Below are 16,750 nucleotides of genomic sequence, written 5' to 3'. Positions count from 1 at the left end.
TAAACAATCAAAGTCCTCGTGCTGCAGCAATTAGGAGGTTTGCTAAAGGTGAGGAGATTTTGTGCAGTGAGGGGTTTACGTCTTTAATAATCTACGATAGTTTGTGTTCATTAAACAGTAAGAATGATTGAATAGGCATATGAAACAGTCCCTTAAAAGTCACGTCTTGTTTTCAGTTTCAGGCTTTGGAGCGTTTTGCACTCACACACAAACCCCAAGTGAACCGTGCACACTTATTCCAAATGGGCCAGGGCCGGCCAAGTGGACCGTGCCTGAGCCCAATTCAGAGCACTCACATTTCTCAAACGATCCAGGAAACGTGTGAGTTCGCCCTTAGTTTATTCAAATCCCCTAAAACGTATGTGTTTGGACAGTGGGGGAAACCGGAGCACCCGGAGAAAACCCACGCCAACACGAGGAGTACATGAAATTCCCAACTGGCTCAGACGGGACTCAAACCAGGGAGCTTCTTGCTGTTAGGCCACAGTGCTAACCACTGCGCCACCTCTATAACTGTACATGAGCCACATGCAAATTATATTTTATCTTTTACAAAATATGTTAATTTGTCAACTCTGATTGGTTGATTTTTTAGTTAAGACTTTAAAGTGCTTTTAAAAATCACATTGCAATCATCCTGCATAATACAGCTGCGATCAGCCAATCAGCAAAAGAACAGAAAAGAAATACGTGAACAAAAAGCTTACAAACGCTAATCGAGATTTTCAACATTATCAAGCCATCATCTTCAGCTCAGAATATGGTCACGATGGTACAGGCCTACAGCACAGCATAAAACACAAATAAAGCACCTAGCTCTGTGGAAAATGAAAGTCACACTTGAGTTGAGTAGGTTAATTAAAGCTCTCTAATGAGGCTACTAAAGCAGGATCTAATGTAGCTTCTCGCCAATGCTCGTGGGGGAATTGCGGTGCTTCGGTTTAATAGCGCCGGCTATGTTTTTGCCCTGCCGAGGCCGTCCGCGGTAATGGAGCCCGTACACGGCACATAAAAGCCATTGTCTTTGTTCTTTATGGACTATCCGTGTCTTCAGCCCCACGTTCATACATTACGCACAAAAGAAGGAGGGCTGTCCTGCGCTGCCTTATAAATCTCAATAACCAACGACACCCAAATGTCCACAGTCTCCAAAAAGGTTTAATTACGGCGACTCTTAGAAACCCTCCTCATATTCAACTTGATTACAGTACAATTGATACCCAGGTAATTGATAATGCCTGGGTGAATAATGTTGTCAATTTTCTCCCCAAATCCCATTTTGGTAGCCATCTGGGCCACGTAAACAGCTCCCGAGGGAGGAGGGCTATTAGACAATAATTACTCAGAAGTCATTTATTCTTGAGGAGTGTTTAGCGTTTATCTGTTTTACAATTAAAATGGAAAACAGGCCTCGCCGCGCACTTATTCTCAATATACGCAGTGCTGAAACCTCCTCTGACAGCACTTGAACTCTTGACACACTCTCATTGTCTATTGATAAGGAGCAGTGTGTGTTGTGTTCCCGTGCAAACAGCAGACGGGAAATAAATAAATAAAATGGCGATTATTAAAACGACGCTGTTTTGTTGGAAGATTAGGTAATTACCGAGCTCGTTGGGTGAATTCACGGGGATATGCACCTTTGCCTTGATTTCTTTAAAACAGCAAAAGTCCACATTGAGCTCGGCTGAGCATGGTAATTAAGAGTGTTTATGACTTCTGGGCAATTCTGCGCAAACTGCCCGTTTATTCATTCAACCTTATAGTTTGCTGACTATAGCGAAAAAATAAATCAGAATTTTCTCACTATATTTATATATTTTAAGGGAGAGAGATGATTTAATTATTATGCGCAGGTAAGAACTGATTATTTTATGATTTATATGGGTTTCGTGTCAGTATGTCTTTGCATTTAAAGTGGCAAAATCATACAAGTGATCATATGCGAAATTAAATATTTAGCGGATAAAGAGATAGCGCAAGAACCAGTTTGTGTAAGATCATTTCCATCTAAGAAATTAATCCTTATGCATGCTTAAAACTTAGTTTAAAAGTGGAACTTTGAGAACAATAGAGTGTAAACTACAAAGAAATGAGTTTGTGCTTTTTGTTTGTGTGTTTAATGTAGTTTTACCATTCGTAAATCCTGGCTAAATCCTATGAGTCTTGTTTGTACATTTTTGGACGATTTGCTCATTGCCCAATGATGGTTTGGTTTAGAGACAGAGCCAGTCCTCCCTATAGCCCCTTTCACACAGTGATACTGGTAAATATATGGAAAATTTCCGGAACGACTTCACCAGTAAATTTAAAAAAAAAGCACTGTTCACACAGGCGAGAACGTTACGGAATTTTTGCGTAAAAGAGCATTCACACATCCATTCCAAAATACCGGTAAATTCTGGCATCATTGACCAGAAATGAGCTCTAAACGCCGGTGCTTGTTTTTGTAAACATTTGGCGACATTACAAACTCTGTGGATGATCAGTATTGTGAACAACTCCGGTGAAAACATATAGAGAAACAGAGATGTACATAAAATTTGTGTGTGCTGGGGCTCACGTGCTGTTTCAAGGGCACACGCAAAGCTTGAAGGTAAACAAACAACGGCTTCTAAGTATTTTATTGATAATTATTTACACAGTTGGCATTAAGATGAACATATAAACGTTATCGGACTAGCATCTGGCAGCTAAATATGTCTGGACAAATATTCAAAGGCTTTTATTCTCATAAACCGCGCGGACTGTTCTGATTGGCTAAAGCAGACGTCTCACGTCAGCACGTTCTAGATGTGCACGCGCTCTTTCCGGCAATCTTCCTTCTGCATTCACACAGCGCAGCATTCAGGCAAATTACTGGTAATCTAACAACTTCTCTGTGCGGAAAATAGCCAGAACGAATTTACCGGTATTTTCAAAAAGGGCCTGTTCACACATACACACCTTTCCGGAAAATTGGCGATAATTTTCCGGAAAGGTCTGTATGTGTGAAAGGGGCTTTTAATTGTGCGTTCATACCGAAGGTGCTGAGAGTGTCAAAGGTTGCTCTGGCCGCCCTGGCGACAACACTGTCTGCCTTCAGCTCCGGCGGCGAAAGCGTCAAAATTCACTACATTGATCTCGTATTTAAAGGGGGCCTTGCAGCATCATATCAGGTACATTGTCGCATAAAACATGCATTCTAGCGTGAAATCGTTGCATAGTTAATTATTTAACCCAATAGTTGAGTTAAAAATAGGGTTTCTGCAGATATCAAAATGTCACATTTAAGACTTTTTAAGACCATCAAATATTAAATTTAAGACCTATATGGCCATATCAAAAACACGCATACACAAAGAGAAAATTCAAAATCACAAACTTAGTGGTAAAATAAATGTATTCAAATTGAACAATACTAAAGACAGGTTAATTGCCTTATTGATGAATCAATGGTTGAGTTAAACATATTTGGTGCTTTGTTGGGTTATTTTTAACCTTTATTAGGTTATTTATTAATAACTCAGCCCGTTGGGTTAAATATTTGGTGCTTTGTTGGGTTATTTATAACCTTTATTTGGTTATTTATAACTCATAACCTATTAACCAGTTGGGTTAAATTTTTGAATTTCAACAGTCAATTGATTTAACTGACACACTGCTGTATTTATATGCGCGCATGTTGTTTTTGCTTTTTAAAATTTAAGCTCTAGCACAATAATATTGTTTTGTTTTTGTTTTATTTTTTTACCAAATTACCTCTCTGTGTCTTGGTTTTAATATCGATTTCATCAGCACTCTTAATTATTGATGATACAAACGTGCACTTTATAGCCAATCTATAATGGATGAAAAGCTTTCTCTACCTCAAGTTTTGATCTCTACAGTTTTTTTTTACGTTTTTGAAGAAAAGATACACATATTTGGACACAGCGGAGATGTTTATTTATTTACACAGCCATAATTATAAAATAAATATTAGTAATAGTAATACCAACATGGAAAAAATATCATTTAATCAAAATAACCCAATGCATTGGGATAAATTATATAACCCAATGCATTGGGTTAAAATAACCCATAGTTGGGAAGGTGCTACAATAATCTATAGTTGGGTTATATATTGGGATATTTTTAACCCAACTATTTTTACGGAGTGATACAAATGCGCACTTCATAGCCGATCTATATTAAACAGATAAAAATGCTTAAGTTTCTGGAACTTAAAATGTAATGGAAATAAAGCATTTTCTATATTTTTTAAAACTGTATGTTATTTATATACATAGCCATAATTATAAAACTAATAGTAGTACTAGTAATAGTAGCAATAGTAACACCAGAATGGGGAAAAATACATTTATTAAAAATAACCCAATGCATTGGGATAAATTATATAACCCAATGCATTGGGTTAAAATAACCCTCAGTTGGGAAGGTGCTATAATAACCTTGGGTTATATGTTGGGATATTTTTAACATTTGTCAGCTCATAGACAGATCAGCTGATCGACGTGACTTTGACATGCTCCAGTGTCTGTGTATCTGCATTTGCACTCAGTGAACAGCGATGAATATTAGTTAATTATACTAAATCTTGCAGTGATCAAATGAAGATTTGTCAGTTTTGATTTAATGCTTATACTCCTTTTGAACCGTGGTGATGCTATTCTCTCCTCTGACTGCTTGAGTGTTTCTCCTCACGATCACACACACACACACACACACACACACACACACACACACACACACACACACTGACCCTCTTACAGCAGGGTTAACAGCCATCAGCAGCACTAACACACTGCACATAAGCAAAGGAAAAACAGCACTCAGCCAAATCTGCCTCTGATGGCCGAGACCACCTCGTGTCACCTCGTCTACAGCAGCATATTTTAATTCCTCCCTGTGTTAAAGATTTAATCCTCATTTGCCTGCGGGCACGAATCACTGACATTTGGAATAATTGTTGTTGCAGGGTAATCTCACGAGGGGGCACAGAGGCAGAGACACGATCTGCGGAAAGGACTATGTCAGCTTTTATTTATTTGCACAGGAATCGCCAGAGGCATCTCCTCCTCATCACAATTATGAAACAGGCCCTGGGAGAAACAGAGAGAGAGAGAGAAACTGCGAATGCAAACTTAACACGCTTTGCTAAACAAATGGCCACGCAAGTGCAAGGAGTGTACGAATTTTATCCTGCACCACTCTGTTGGCTTTTTCAACCCGTTTTGGAGGATCCTCTGAGGCTACACTGTAAAAAAAAAAAACTGACAAAAAACTCATGACGATAAATGTTTTTATGCTACTTAAGGTAATCAGGTTTCAACTAAATTTAAGTTGTACAAAGTTTAACTTGAATTTTTTATTTTTTGTTTTTGTTTGAGTGATTAATGGAAACAACTATTCAATCGATTCACTCAAAAATACTGACTCATTCAGAAACAGTCCTTATCCAAAATTGCAAATTTCTCAAGACAAAAAAAAAGTATTAAGAAGTTTGAATTCATAGTATTCATGCAATAGTATAAAGCAAGGAACAGAAATATTGAACATGCCATGTTTTTAATACCGCACGCCGAATGGAAAGAAAAAAACTTAACTTTTCCGCATTTCTCTGTGTGTGTGCAGCCATTTACTGACAGCCATGTTTGTGGATCTTGTGGGAAAATATGGTAAAAAGTCTTACATGGCTGTAATAGTTTGATTGAGGTGTTTACTTTAATAAATCCACTAATATCTGCATACTCCACATGTCTTAATTCCATTTCGGTTTAGTTCAGTTATGACTTTAGTCGGATTAAGGTGATCAGAAATGGCTGTTTGGAGCTTATGTAGGCCTACAGCTCAGCTGTCATTTTCAACTGAATGCACAGTTAGTAAACACAAGCACATCTTATTGAACATCATTTATTTTCATCACCAATTATCATAGTAGAACAGTTTCTCCAGCAGTTTGTGATGCATTTTGGAAACAGGAGATGAGCCCCTGGTCTAATGCGCCACCTGGCTTGAAAAACCCGTTCTCAAAGACACATTATTTGGGTAGCACACATGCACTGAATGCCCTCGGCAGAATGCCCTCGGCAGCCATTTTAATCTAGATTAATTCACAGTTTAGAGTGAGATTAGTTTAGTTTGAAAAAAAATAAATAAATCTATGCCTACCTATAATATACAGGGCTCAAAATTAACCTTTTTGGTTGGTAGCACCGGTGCTCCTAACTTAAAAAATTTAGCCGCATCAGCCAAAATTTAGTCGCACATATAAGCACCATTACTCCAAGTTTTATATAAACATATTTATTGCATTTGAAATCAACAGTGATCAAACTAACAAGCAAAAAAAAAATGCAAGCGTGAGGAAAATATGTCTCAACGAATTCCCGTTATCAAAAGAAAATACATTTTTATAACATAACTGAGTGACCAAAAGATACACGGAGCACTCACCGGCCCTGCACGCACTGCTTGACATGAATGAATCTGTTAACGGTATAACTGTGCTGTTCTCACGGGTGTTGTCTGATATTGCACTGATGCTTTTGACATATACTGTACCTTATTATATGCATACATCATGTTAATAGCAATACCAGTCTTTTTATGAGTAGCGATGTTAGTTTACTCAGTGTAAGCCTGTTTGCGATGGTGTACTTGGTGTTAAATTTGACATATAGCTGCCACTTGCACAGCAGACAGCATCTGGCGATTATATGAAGGATTAAACAGAAGCTCTCGTGCTAGATGAAAATTCCATCCCACAGACTTTTCATAGCGGACTTGAAGCCAACGGAAGTCTTTTATCCACTCTTGGAAAAGTGTAGATGGTGGATTAACATTCAGCACATGATTACTACTAAGATGTGTCATTATTTGTAACTTTAGATGCCATGGTTTCTAAAACAAAATCTGTCATTGTTATCTTCATTTTCATCTTCCTCGCTTTACAGTTTTTCACGGTAGTAGCTCTCTGTCATCCCAAGCCAGAAGGCATTGACTGAGTGATTGACAGCTGATATTTCAGTGCTAGAGCAGTGGGCCAATATGAAGAGCGCGAAGGCGGGGCAAACATTACGAACTTGGCTTTGTTTACTGCAGAAAGTTGACATGACAACTGTTTTAAACCATTCCTGAGCGCTGCGTTTCCCGTTTCAAGTGCGGACCAGGAGCTTAGAGATGCATTCTGCGTGAATGTCTCCCGAATCTGTGTATGTGGTGAACATTTTGTAGTAAAAACTGGTCGCACACAACAATTTTTTGCACTCTGACAAATGCTGCCAAATATATTTTGAGGTTGCATAGATAAAATATCGGGCGCATATGCAACTAAAATGGTCGCAATTTCGAGCCCTGATATATATAACGAGAACATACACACACACTTTTTTTCCAAGATTTGAGATATTTATATATCACACATACAAATCTAAATATATGCAACCAGTGGAGAAATGTAACTGTATTTTTTATATTTAATATAATTTTATGTGATCTTTTAATAAATATCATTATTTTTGTTCATATTTTAACCTAATTTCAAACACAAGAATGGAAACCATTCTCAAAAGGAGGGTGAAAACAATCAAATTCAGACTGAGTTTAATTCAAACAAAGTGAGCAACAACTCAAAACATATCAGTGTGTGTGTGTGTGTGTGTGTGTTGTTAGAGACTCCCGGGGCCTCCGCAAGAATGTGTAATCCCCTGGGCTCGATCCGTCCCATTGTCCCCCATCCTCAAAGGGAAAAGAGGAGCAGCAGCCCACAGAAAACAGCCCCAGCTTTTGTCCAAATATTACAATTAGCCTTTTTTTGATCTATTGTACCCTCTCTGTTGACTGTGCCTACTGACCAAACGCACTGGACACGGAAAGGAAGTGACCCTTCCAGGCAAATCAAAAAGCAAAAAAAAAAAAAATCCCTTTCTTGTTGTTTGTAAGTGAGCTCCTCCGAGGGGGTCCAGCTTTAAATTCAACTTTAAAGGAGGCTTAAGAAGTGAGGGCACAGAAAGAAGAGGACATAATGGAGGAGTCCACAAGAAAGAAAAAAGAAAAGGAGGAAGAGGGTCTGTCTGGTGATCATTTTTTCGTTCCTCTATATCTGCCCCCTGAGCAGATGCTGAAGCAGATGGCGGAAAATCAGACAAAGTTTATGAGGAGGAGGACAGAGATTGCAGGAGGGCAGATGAGAAGGTGAATCAGAGATGAACACAAGACAGGAAATGATGTCATCGTTGAGAAAATCACTCATTTTAGGTCTCCAGTGTTGATGTCATGTTTAAATTGTATATTTGATGTTGTTTAAAAATAAAAAAATAAAAGAAAATAGATTAAAAAAATTTTATTAAATAATAATAAATAAATTAAAAAAGGTCTCAAGTGTTGATTTCTGAATGTTAAAGATGTAAATTTTGAATTGTTTATTGGAAAAAAAGGTAATCCCTTTCAAATGTCCTTCATCATACTTATATGTTTTATTTATTTTTTTATATATATAAATTTAGTGAAAAGCTAAATTCATAAAAATTTTACAATTTCTGTTTTAAAATCAGGCATTTACAAATATAGCTAAAGATAAAAGTACACTGAAAAAAAGATTCATTGGATTTACTCGATTTCTTTAAGGTAAGTGGTTGCAAACAATCTATATGGGCTGAATTTAAAAACAACCCGTTAAGCTGAACATTACTACATTGAATATGCTTGTTTAAATTCAGCCTATATAACTTGTTTGCAACCGCTTACCTTAAAGAAATGTAAAAAGAGTAAATAGAATGATTTTTTTTTCAGTGCAGGCAATAAAGGAACGAGACCCGTCACTGGGGTGATATCTTTTCAAAAGAAACACATTTGCACCAAAAGGGTCAATATTAATACCTCAACGAAACATTCTAGTACCTAAAACGTACAACATTTTAGATACAAATATATATGCTTTTGAAGTACCAATATAGACTTAAGTATAAATGTCTTTAAAAAGGTTCCACCCTAGTGACAGCTCTCGTACCTTTATTTCTGAGAGTGCAGAAGTGCAGATGAGAAGATGAATCAGAGATGAACACAAGACTGCGAATGATGTCATGAGTGACAGGAAAAAAAGGGTTTACATGGGTTGTTTATAGATTTTACTATTGTCCTCTGAAAAAAGGCTTTTTTTACTCAATAAATGACTTTTGATGCTTGTTCTTACTAATTTAAAAAGAGCTTAATTTATTTTATGTTCAATCTACTTCAATTTGTAAAACAATATTAACTAAAATATTAATTAGTAACTAAAATTAAGGGGGGCTCAATGGGTAGCACTGTCACCTCACAGTAAGAAGGTTATTGGTTCGAGCCTCGGCTGCACAAGTTGGCATTTCTGTGTGGAGTTTGCATGTTCTCCTCGTGTTGGCGTGGGTTTTCTCAGGGTGCTCCGGTTTGCCCCACAGTCCAAACACATGTGCCATAGGTGAACTGAATAAACAAAATGTACCATATGTGTTTCAATGAGTGTATGGATGTTTCCCAGTGCTAGGTTGCAACTCTGTTAAACATTTGGAAAATATTAAAAAAAGAAGAAAACAATTTGAAGGGGGCTATTAATTCTTCAACTGTGTGTATGTATGTATAATATAAACATATAAACCTAATATTAAAAAATAATAGAGATACAAATCAAGTTAATTTATCCCTCTGTTAATTGCATGTTCATTTATCCTGCTTCAAAAACTATATTAATATGACAATGCAAGATTTATTTTATGGCAAGATCAGCACTTAATTAAAACATCTTTTAAAACAATGAAAAGTCTCATTTTTAATTAATGATAATTTATTAATAGTGAATTTTTTTATAATAATTAATTTGCTTAATATTAATAGAATTGGTTTGGATATGCCACAAAATTTCACACATTATTACTAAAAAAAAGTGCCATGAAATTGTGTTACAATTTGTGAAATTTTGAGGTTGGAAGATGCCACAAAATATTAATCAGCAATCAGAAATGTATAATAAAATAAAATTCTAAACAATGTTCGCTCTTAAATTGAAAGCAAATTTCACATATTATTACTAAGAAAGTTGTAAATTGTGGTACAATTTGTGAAATTCTGAGGTTGCAAGATGTACTTTGACAACCCTTATATTGTACAGGTCAGTTAATCTTTGAATTTCTATTGTTTTGGTTTCTTTAATAGTTTCAGGACAAAACTAAACATCTAAAATATGCATCAATGACAATAAGGACAAAATAGTTTGTATGTGGAATACAGTGTATAGTTTTCTTTGCCTTAGCCCATGTACAACAATACATCTCCCTGTTAAACTGAATCTGGATGCTTTGGGGGAGGGAGGGGTAAGGGTTAAAATGTAAAAAAAAAAAAAAAAAAGTATATGTTCATGCTAAACTTCAAGTGATTTTTCTACAATAAAAAAAAAAGCTTTCATAAAAGTTAAAAGCCTCTTCCACAAGTTAATGTTTTAATTAATATAAACAGACAATAAACAATACATTACAGTATTTTAACATGCATTAGTAAATGTTGATCTATGATAAACAGCATTGTTAATTATTAGTTCATGCTAGATACATTAACTAACATCACACGAAACCTTATTGCAAAGTCTGAGCCCTTCATTAAATTCAACTATTATTTTCAGCATGCACATAAATGTGGCGGTTAATAAATGAAATGACAGACAGAATCTGTAAAAGTGGCCTCAGTCAGTGCTGAACACACGCATTAAAAGATGTGCATTTGTGCTTCCTGAGAGATGGATGAGATTCAGCAGAGCCATCAAACCTTCTCAAAGCATCCTCAAAAACACAATCGCTGCTTTTACATTCCCCCATCATTTCTGCCCATGAGGGATACGGATGCCAAATGAAATATTCAAGCCATATTGTCTGATTTATTTGCTACATTATCATCCAGCGGTATCACCTCTGCAGTTTTAAAGGATGGCTCGTCTCCGTTCAGGACCTGCCCGCTGGGGGTCCGGCAGACGCATAAACAGGCTCCGCACTTCAATATGTTCTACTTGAAGGTTTTCGGCATGCAGAATTTGTAAGTAGAGACCGAGCGGACAAACCTTGGGGGAATAAGGTGCCGGGGCTGGGAAATGATAAATTTGCACTCCATCCGTTTTTGAAATGGGTGAACAAAATGTTATTAATTTTGAAGCTGATGGCAGGGCAGCGTATAACACTATCCGGCCTGTAAGTAATACTCCTGTCAGCAGAAGACTGACACTGGCTGTTTCTGCAAAGTGTGTGTTGGGATGAAGATACAGCGGTGAGACTATACGCTAAACTAAACGCAGAGACGGCTTATAATTGTCCCTAAATATATTGCCTGTATCTAAATAAATACATTTATTAGTTCCATATTTTCAATACAAATATTTTTAGTTCTGTTTAGCACTGAAAAAAAATAGATTAACTGGATTTACTCAATTTTTTTAAGGTAAGTGGTTCCAAACAATTTATATTGGCTGAATTTAAACAAACAAATTAAGTTGAACATAACTAAATTGAGAGGTCAACACCGTGGCTCAGTGGTTAGCATTGTCACCTCACAGCAAGAAGGTTGCTGGTTCGAGTCCCACATTTGTGACAGGGGTCACCAAACGTGTTCCTGGAGGGCCGGTGTTGTTCCTGGAGTTCCGGTGACACAGCTGGTCAATCAAGATTTCGGGAGTCTCCCGTATTTCAGAACCATCTCCCACCCTTCTCCCGTATTCTGTCTAGCAGAAAACTCTCGGAATCATGATTGACCACAGCTGGTCCAGCAACAGCTTCACATATTTGTGCCAATCAGATGAATACTAATTTACTATAAATAACCAGAGTATTTTTCACCGCAGTCATGTTCGTCTTGAAAAATCCCCCTTCCACCCCTACTCCTCCCACCGTCCAAAGTATACCCGTCAGCACTCCCATTTTTCCCGGGAGTCTCCTGTATTTCATACCCATCTCCCACCCTTCTCCCGTATTGTTTTGTCTCCTGGAAAACTTCCGGAATCCCCCCTGCCCTAGCCAGATAATTTTGATTACTCCATAGGCAGATTATTTAGCTTGCTTTAAGGAAAAACTCACTTTTGTTTTTCATCAAAATACGTCAGTCACATATTATTTCTTAAAACAAGACCATGTGTTTTGCTTGTCTAGAAAATGCTACTGATTTACAAATTGTTGGATATTTGAACTAGAAACAAAACATCGAAGTAAGAACATTTAAAAACTGTCCCCAAATCCAGCGCAGCACAGGTGTATGATCTCCTACACTCAAAAAAATGAACTTTCCCTATTGTTAGTTTTACTAAACCCATCCTTGTTCACATTACATAAAACATAATAGTAATTAAATTAACATAAGTTTACCATGTTATTTCTACAAAAATGTAGTACTGTAGGCTTTACTTAATAAGGGTTTGACAGGCCAACTTAACATTGTTGAGTAAAACGCAAAAACCTCTTAAGATTGGATATTTGCTGATACCGTAGCTACCTACCTGGAGGCGGAGCAACGGAACAGTCAGAGAGAGGAACATGTGAAGCACATGAGGAGGAGAAGATGGTGGCTTTGTCAGGTATGAGTATTTCATTAATCTTTAGTATTAAATATCACCAGGAAAAGTGATGTGAGTGTTCACAGAATTATGTTAATTTATTATATCAGTGTATTATGGAGTCTTTTGAATTTTAGCATTTTTAGCCTGTTATACTGACTCGTGTTTCTCAAGGAAAGCATGTGGCAGTGCAAAGACTGCAAAATAACCATCACAACTAGATCACAGTTGTTGAAACACTATAGATTAGTGCACAGACATTGTGGTCGCGGTATTCGTTTTTCATGCACTTATTCTGACTGTCGCTGTAGATTTAAAACGTGGAGTACACTACACAGCCATCTTAATTGTAGCCATGCAAAGGAGAACACGGGGTTACCTGCAAGTGTAACCACATTCAATTGCCATGTGTGTTCTTGCAGCCATATAGACTCAGAATGGGAGTATTTTAGTCATATCTATAAGAACCTGAAAACAATGAGACAGTACTTTGTATGAAAGCTATTCTTACTATAATCCTGTGTCTTAAATTTACAGATTGCTGCTGAATTCAGTCGAATCACTACTGTCCCACTAATTCAAACATTTTTCAAAACTGGATGGTTACACCAGCAAGCTGGACAGCATTTACCGTACAAAAGAAGAAATTGCAAAATGGAAAATTTGAAAACTCATGGCTACCATCGACAAGGTTTGTTATCTGTATTTATGATGCTTGTAAATAATTTCCACTTTAGTATGGTGTTTTTTTCATTGTATATACCTAATGTTTCTTCTACAGAATGATGCCATCTCAACTTGGAGAGCTTGCATTCTCAGAGCACTTTCTGTGTATCTTAATGAAGACTATTAAAACCTCATGAAGGAGTATACAGTAAGTATAGTTCTTAGTCAGTTAATATTTAAAATGCCATCACATAAATTCACATAATATAGTCAAGGAATATCAATACACAAAGTATATTTACCTTGGGGTTGTCAAAAGAACAGACTTCAGCACCAGTCTGCACTGAAATAAAAGATTGTTATGATGCTAGCATTTTTCTGGGGAAATTTTGAGCACAGTCGAGCAGATTCTCAAGCAGATTTGTCTAGGCAGATTAAGGTGGCAATTATCAGTGTTGCCAATCACAGTCACATCTGTTGAGCACAATAACACTGGCCAATTTAATTTCTTTGAAAGAATGATGGTTTCTTCACATTTTTTAAAATTCAGTACAGAAGCCTGTACTTTTGACCACCCTAACAAACACAGTAAAGTAGTTTTGTAAGTCACTGCAGGTGCGTGATGTGAAAGATTAAGGAATGGACAGTTGATACAAAATTCTTTAAATTTACAATCTGTATTTTTGATGTAATTAAACTGACTGAACAGTGATACTGTTTTTGTGTTTTGTAGGCGACAGACTTTGAGAGAGACATGGCCAATACTGTCATTTAAATCTACATCTTTAAGCCTGAAGGTGTAGAAGTCTGTGACCCACCATCAGTTGCTGGACTAATTTTTGAGGGAGTAAAAGTGCTTCAGAACCTCGGCGATGTCACCAAGGCTTGTTCTCTTTCTTTGAGAGTCAAATACAGCGTGAATCTCAGTTATCCTTCAGACCTGAAATACACTTTTGAGTTTTTCAGAAAGTGTTGCTGGGACTTGCACATAAACTGTCACACAAAATACAAGTTCTCAAAAACAAACTTGTTGGCTGAATCAGTACATCATTCTGGACGAATGAAAGAAATAGAGGAAGAAGCTTTTTTGAGACACTTTTAAAATTAAGGGCCAATTTTAAAGTTATCTTTGTCGATGGCACCAAAGTTTTAAATGGAGTTCTACAACTTTAAATGGTTATAATTGTTTGATTATTTACAAAGATTCAGATTTTCAGTTTTATTCTTTTCTTTGCTTTTTTTAAATTCTTATGCTGCTTGTCTTAAACTTTCCTTTTCTTTTTCAAAGTAAAATTTATTACTTGCAGTTGCACATATTGAAAGAACATTTTGGTCAATAGTAAAACTTCTTTTATAAATTTTTTTATGTTTATTTTTTTAAACAAGCTGTTGTTTTGTGGTGGTTTTCATAAATAAAGGTCAGTTGTATACTTTAACAATATATTAAACCTTATGAAATATCAGAAATTGAGCATTGTAGCATTTTGTGACACTGGAAAAAAATAAGTAAAATAGTAAATTTGCTCTTATACATTTTTCTTCCAATATTTGAAGTAGCACATTGTAAGAATGTTCACTATTGACCAAATGTTGCTTTTGCATTTTTTTCTTTCCTTTTGTACTTTTATTTGAACTGTTTGAGAATGTTTACAAAAATAGAGGCCAGTTTTAATGTTACTCTCACTATTGATTGTAAAGATCAGAAATGAATTTTAGCAGTATTTTAACATTCCATGTACAACATTTTTCAAAGTAAGATTATTTCAGATTCTTAAAGCCAGTTGCACTTTAAAAGACCCTGTAAATGTTAACTGAAAGCATCTGATGTTTTAGTGTGTTTGTTTCAAAGGATATTGAAATTGTTTTATGGGTTTTTAGCAGTTGTATGTTGCAAAACATTGCAAAGAAAATAAATTAATTTTGTTTCTAAAACTATGTTTGATTATTTAAGTTTTACACTTGTAGAGCACATACATTAGAAGTGAAATATATATATATATAAAAATAAAGTGTTCACCTTACATACTAAAAGTTCATAATTCTAACATAACATTACTAAGTAAAATATACATAAAAATAAAATGCAATATTGACACATCTAAATGGGTTGAATGTACTAAGAAATATTTTGTAAACTTTACCTGGATTTCTTTAGTTCATTTAACTATATTGTTACTTGTAGAAACTACTCAACACAGTTACGTGGAACCACTTGACACTCTTTTTTTATGTAAGTCCAACAAATCATTTTTTTGAGTGTAAGCACTTTGTGTATCAAACAATAAACATTTTTATCTTCCTGTTGTTTTCAAAATGCTGTGAGATAATCATGTCATATTTAATACGATGCTGCTTGTAAACTGATGCGTGCCAGTGTGTCCTTGCAGGCCAAATAAAACACTGTTTCATCGCCGGTGCTAAATAACGGCTGCAAATTTACTGCAAGCTCATCGTAAGCACAAGAGGAGCTTCGTAAAAAAACAGCTCGCTATAAGTTTCAGAGGGACACGTTTACCTATGCGACCTTCAGAAGAGTTCCATCTAAAGCCTTTCCACTTCTCAGCAGACAATATCAAGCAGAACATTAAAATAATTTCTGAAGCTTTTCTGTTTTTTGTGATTCATGCATTTTCAATTAGTTGCATTTTTATAAGTTTTTATGCTTTAGAAGTCAAAAACTTACATACAGCATCTCAAAAAAAAAATAGTAAACCTGTTGCTTTTAAAACGATTAGTTAACTTAGAGTACACCCATACCTTAAAATAAGCAAATTAACTCTGTGCCTAATTATAAAAAATAAGTTAAATCAACTTAACATTTACTCACTTTAAGTCATCTTGTTGCTTTTAAGACTTAGGTAAATAATCACTTTTTTGTGTACACAGTCTACAGTGCATACCTGTCAACATTGGGATCTAAAAATAAGGGATATGCCCACCATAATAAGGGATTCCCCCGACCCCCTTTAAAAAATGCCCAAATTATAAAATTATAAAATATGCTAATTTGGAACTGTTTCGTTGTAAATAAACAGTTAAATGGTCAGTAATATGTTTTATTATTGTTATTTACAAAAGAAAAAATAAATAGTACACATTAGCAGCAAATAAATTAGCAAACAGTTCAGCTTATTAAAATCAATAGCTATTATAATGAAATAGAATCAAATCTCATTAGCCGTTTCTTCACTGTATAACGTACACATTCTGATTAAAGAGCAATGAATGAACGATTTATTTAGATTTTTTATTTTTATTTATTTTTTGATTACATTAAATAACAGGTGTCACTTTAAAAATGCACACATCTAACATTATAATAAGCATTCGACTGCTTTCCTAACGGTTTATGTTCATTTAGAACGAAATTACTTGTGTTTGAAAAAAAAAAAAAACACCAAGATCGACATCTTTAGATATTAATATTATTAATTATGTGTATATGTGTTTAAACACGCACCCAAAACTCAGACTTTTGCTCCGCTTCAAATCACGAGTACAGAATCCGTTTGGGAAACAGCGTCTTCTTATCATTTTGGAGCG

General features: G+C 35.7%; 2 long non-coding RNA genes across 2 annotated transcripts in view; one reads left to right on the top strand and one right to left on the bottom strand.

Annotated features, from left to right (window-relative positions):
* LOC141376888 (uncharacterized) overlaps window positions 1-16,750 on the bottom strand; it is a 208,200-nt gene that overhangs the window by 177,183 nt on the left and 14,267 nt on the right. The window lies entirely within an intron of this gene.
* On the top strand, window positions 12,366-13,990 carry LOC103911951 (uncharacterized). The gene is made up of 4 exons (XR_663123.5): window positions 12,366-12,562; window positions 13,079-13,232; window positions 13,323-13,415; window positions 13,941-13,990. It is a non-coding gene; the product is annotated as an uncharacterized lncRNA (long non-coding RNA).

Source organism: Danio rerio, chromosome 12 (genome assembly GCF_049306965.1).
Source record: "Danio rerio strain Tuebingen ecotype United States chromosome 12, GRCz12tu, whole genome shotgun sequence".
In the NCBI taxonomy this organism is placed as follows: Eukaryota; Metazoa; Chordata; class Actinopteri; order Cypriniformes; family Danionidae; genus Danio; species Danio rerio.
This window is presented reverse-complemented; position numbering and strand designations above follow the sequence as displayed.